At 41.8% G+C, this 5,148-nt stretch overlaps 2 protein-coding genes across 4 annotated transcripts in view; one reads left to right on the plus strand and one right to left on the minus strand.

Annotated features, from left to right (window-relative positions):
- Nucleotides 1-5,148, minus strand: part of WHAMM (WAS protein homolog associated with actin, golgi membranes and microtubules) — a 63,396-nt gene that overhangs the window by 21,192 nt on the left and 37,056 nt on the right. The window lies entirely within an intron of this gene.
- Nucleotides 3,031-5,148, plus strand: part of FSD2 (fibronectin type III and SPRY domain containing 2) — a 33,100-nt gene continuing 30,982 nt past the window's right edge. The window contains exon 1 of one of the 3 annotated variants that reach the window (XM_025212082.1): nucleotides 3,031-3,419. The gene's annotated coding sequence lies outside the window, so the exon portion shown is untranslated. The remainder of the gene's footprint in view (nucleotides 3,420-5,148) is intronic. The other 2 variants (XM_025212083.1, XM_014523099.2) reach the window with 2 other exon arrangements.

The following is a 5,148-nucleotide window of genomic DNA, read 5'->3' on the forward strand; positions in this document are numbered from 1 at the left end:
CCCTCCACACACACCCACCACTACAACCCCCCTCCACACACACACACAGCACTACACCTCCACCCACACCCACCACTACAACCCCCCCCATACACACACACAGCACTACACCTCCACCCACACACCTACCACTACAACCCCCTCCACACACATACGCAGCACTACACCTCCACCCACACTCCCACCACTACAACCCCCTCTACAAACACCCCTCCACGCACAGCACTATAACCCCTACCTCCACCCCCCCTGCTACAACCTCCTTCTACACACTCACGCACAACACTAGAACCACCCTCCCCTCCACACACACCACTACAAATCTCTAGACACACACACACAGAGCACTGCACCTCCCCTCTAGACACACCACACAGAGCACTTCAATTACCCTTTCCCCACACACTCTCTCTCCCTCTCTCGCTGGTTCAGAGTCATGGGCTGCCCCAGTTGCCCTTCGCCCAGCCTTGCACTTGATCTGACACCCAGAGGTGTGAGGGGGCAGCCGGGCACCCAGGGACAGCAGGTTGCACAGGGGCATTGGCAGTGTCTGGTGGCTGCCATGCCACCGGTGCTGTTGTGCAGCTGTGTTGGGCAGTGTTATTTTTCTGCCCTTTTCCTGCCACTGTGCTGACACCTGGGCCAGTGGCCCCAGTCACCATGTGCTAGTTATGCTGCTGCTGCTGAGACCAACACAGGGACCTGCCTCTGTCCACTTTGTTAAACATGGTTAGTTCTAGGTTTAATTCAGAAGCAGAGCATGGGAGCACAGCAAGCATCTGCAGCCCCTGAGGAATTGCTTGAGCACAAATAATCCATGTAGGAAATAGAGAGGGATGAGTGCCCTTCACTTTTATGTTGAGGGGAGTTATGTGACTGGAACATTTACTGAGAATGCATGCATCCACTACTGCTTCTAATACAAATGACTGAAGCATGGCCATCCTGCTGTCCCTCATCTTCCTGCCTTCTCCTCAGCCCACCCCAGGGTCCTTCAGCAGTTAGGGCACTGAGGTGCAGAAATTCACCCCTGCTGGTATCAGTGTCCAAAAAGCAAACAGAACCAAAACTTCCTCTCCAAACTGTTCCTGGGAATAGCTTTCTCTCATTGCCTGTTCTGCTCCTCGGTAGTCTTTAGCCCTTTTCTTGGTTCAGCTTCCAACCCTTCTATGTTTCAATCAGTCCCTTCTTCCCTTTGCTGGCAGGGAAGGTGAAGCATGCACCTTTGCTGCAGGGTATCACCTTGCAAGATAACTGATCCCATGGAGTCATCCCTAAAACATGAAGAGTTGGGCTATCTGTGTGTCTAGGCCTTGCCTTGTGTGTTTATGGAATGAATAGGCTGGTAGGCAGCAGTTATGGTATGGTCTATCGCACCTTTGTAAGGCTTTTGTAAAGCATATCGTTTGGCAGGTTTATCTGATGGATGGAAGACTGCTGCAAAACATACAGATGATATTTGTCATTCAGCCAGAACTTGGTGCTGCTTTTTCTGTATTTAAATACACCAGTCTGGTCTTACTGGGATGGGGCTGCTAGAAATGACAGCTTTGGGGTGAAAGGTGATGTGGATGGTGCTCAGAATGAGAAAAAGAGTGTCTGCCATCCCAGAGCATCTAGATGTTATTGACGGAATTAGTACGGAAGAGGTTAACAGTGATGATATTTATACTGCCCTCTTTAATGTTCAGTATTAAAACCCCATTGACATAAATGAAAGGAATATACCTCTGTGAGACCTACTGTCCTTGTTTACTACTTCAAAGACTCAGGCAGCTCTGCACCATTTGAAGTTCTGCTCATTCTTTTCATCTTCATAATCCATTTAAAATGGGCACCCAAGTGCTAGAGACACTCATGAGGTCACTAGAAAAGTCACTGCATCCACAACTTATCATTTAGAGGAAAACAAGCTGAAGGGAGGAAGAAATAAAAATCAAAGCAGGAAAAGAAAGAAGCAGAACCTTTTCCCCTTTGTCCAGTGAAACAGAATACAGCTTGTCAAAGTTGTTATAACTACACTGGCCCTTCCAGCTGTTCAAGATTCATACAGACACTGAGATGGATGAATAGTGAAGGAATTTCACCAGTTTGTCCAACTGCAAGTTATCTGCAATGTTCTTAAATACATTCAGTTTCTGTGATTAATGCTTGCTCATGGCTTCTTTGCAAGCAGATCAGTGCCAGGGTTTGAGTTAAGATGTCAGTGTTGTTGACTGGACATTACCTAAAAATGCTATTGTAATCTCTATTGTTATTATTATTATGATTTATGCAATGTCTTTTAATGGGACTAATCAGTGCAAAGTCATTTTCTCTTGATAAGACATTTCACTTATCTAGTCAGCCATTTTCTCTGCATTTAGCCATTTTCTCTGCTATTTTCAGCTTCCAGGTATTTGCAAGGTGCATATATTGATATTAATATAAATAAACATATTTAATACCATGAACCCAGATCTTGTAGAGATGGAGCAGCTTGTATGTCCCATTGTTCCTCAGAGCTAGGTCTTGCACTTTTGGCAGGGTCACCCATGGTGAACAGGCCTGACGGGAGGTTTCAGATAAACTACAGTCCAACCCCAAGTACTCAACAGCAGATCAGGCAGAAGATGATGTCAGGATCTCAATGGCTGTAAAGATAGACATCTCCTGTCATCTAGGATTCTCTTTGGCCACTGCATCCAGATCTCTACCTTGTTAACATTATGTGGTTGTTTTCTCACATCAGCTCCCTCCTATTAAATGCAGTCAATGCAGGCTTCTACTACAGGATGATGATGACACATTGCTTGCCTGAACCATAATATTTTCTAGAATCTGATCTTGCTGTCCACTAAACTCAATAAAGAATAAAGAATTTAACATACCATATTTAACATTAGCTGGTTCAGTGCTACTGTTTGTGTTTGTGTATCTGAATTTGTTTGGCAAAATCTAGGTTCCTAATGTAAGGTAAGAGATTTTTGCTTGCTCTTGAACTGTAATCTTAGAAATATGTCTAGATTCAGTGACAAGACGTCTCAGATTACTTTAATAACAGTTCAGAGAACAAAGAGGTTCTCTATTTTTAAGGGGGAGTTGTATAATAGTTTAAAGTACTTCAAGCCTGGGAATGCCTGAGAACTTTCAAAGCAAGTTTTCAGCATATGACATTCTCTCTGGAGACATTTAAGTAGCATAAAGCTGAAGGACAGCTGGGGTAGGGCTATATTTGTGCCTTTGCTCATTGATGGTATGTTACTATTTGAGGGAAGAGGCTGCTAGAATTACTGCAATAAGTCTGCAGCCACAGGAAACTGGCAGCAAATTGTCATCTTGTTGATTAGTTTTTAGTAAGAGAAATAAAAGGGAAGTTTGGTGTCATCGGGGCCATAAGAAGAATTTATGGATTCTTAAGATAGAAGGCAAGTTTTTAGGTAGTAACAATTCTTTGTTATGTGCTTTAGATGATTGAAGTTTGTGAACTTTAAACATACTGCACCATAATCGTATCTGTGTTGTGAGTTGAGCAAACCACAAACTCCAGAAAGTTTTGTTTAGGCTAAAGGGTTCCAAACACTTTTAAATATACTTGTTATAATTGCCATAATTGAATTACAATTTGCTAGACAAAATATTTGGGTTTTTTTTTTCCTGGTTTTATAGTAGATAATTTATATTTTGAAAACCAGCTCTGTATTGTTACTGTGAAAATTTTTGCAGGAGTCAGACAATATTTCACAGTATATTTCAAGACTATTTTAATTTTTTATATTTTAATATTGCATGATATAGTTTATCATCTGTGGCATATTTACTATTTTTACTTGTTATACATTTTTTGTCTATCATAAAATGTGTTTTTGCTAGATTCCATGTTTAGTAATTGGAGAAAACAAACTGCAAACTTTGTGTTTATATACAAATCCACAAGGCATGATTGTGTTCTCAGTCATGCATAACACTGGAAAATGGAATGTTTTCCCCAAATTTCTCACTAGTTCATTCCTTCAGAGCCAGCATCATTTGCCTTTTAATAAGTCACTGATGTGGTTGGCTGATTGGTTTCTTAGAAATTGACCATTATTCCCTGAAATATGTTCCAACAGGTAAAAAATATAAAATCAGAGAAAAATAGTTTAATAAGACTTTGTTAGTCAATCAGGTCTCAAGAAGATTAATAGAATCATAAAAATAAATGCAAGGGGTTAGGATCCCATGGAAACTGGAAATCAAAGCTATAGTTAAAAATGGCTTTACTAAACTTGATGTCTGACAATTCTGGCTGCCTTAGTGAAGTGAAGAAATACAGATTGCTATTTTAGAAGCTTTAAAATGCTGAGTGTAAGTTGTAAATAGATAGGGAATGCCACTATGATATGTTCATTAATCTTCAATGCTTGAAATATTTCTAAAAACTCTGTAACTGTAATAATAAACTGCTGGAGAAACAGGCACAAGTAATTATACTCTTTGTAGCCTTGATCTTGTTAGTACTGATGAGCTGTATGATGTTGGTAGTGACATTTCAAAACTGATGGCACAGACCGTAAGTTCTCTCCATAATAATTTAATTCTTATTCTAATATTAATTTTAAGCTAGTTAAAAGGACTCAGATTTATTATAGAGATTGTACAATAAAGATGTGGCGGACCTTGCAAAACATAAAGAGTGTGCAGGACATAGTACATTATTTCCATCTTGCTGTAATAGAACAATAAAATCATGTTAATGATGAACGACATGTACTGTACCTTCCATCTAGAGTCGTTGGGTACCTCCATGCATATATGTGTATCTAGCTCATAGGATCATAGGAATGTAGGGTTGGAAGGGACCTCATGCAGCTATCTAGTCCAGCCCCCTACTCAGGACAGAATCATCCCTGACTAAGCTATCCCAGTTAAGTGTCAATCTAAGCTGCTCTTGAAAATTTCCAGGCATGGAGATTCCACAACTTCTCTAGGTAGCCTGTTCCAATGCTTAGCCACCCTCATCATGGGTGACTGGTGCCGCCTTGAGGGGGGGCACATGTACCCCATGCGACCAGTCCTGCTGACCGGGGGGCGGGTCCCCCTGGGCGATCACATGACAAGGCCGATCACTGCGGCCAATCGCTGCGCTCGCTGCAGCCGCTTTTGGGAGTGGCTGTGGCTGCTTCTGGG

Source organism: Alligator sinensis, unplaced genomic scaffold, assembly GCF_000455745.1.
Source record: "Alligator sinensis unplaced genomic scaffold, ASM45574v1 scaffold476_1, whole genome shotgun sequence".
Taxonomy (NCBI): Eukaryota; Metazoa; Chordata; order Crocodylia; family Alligatoridae; genus Alligator; species Alligator sinensis.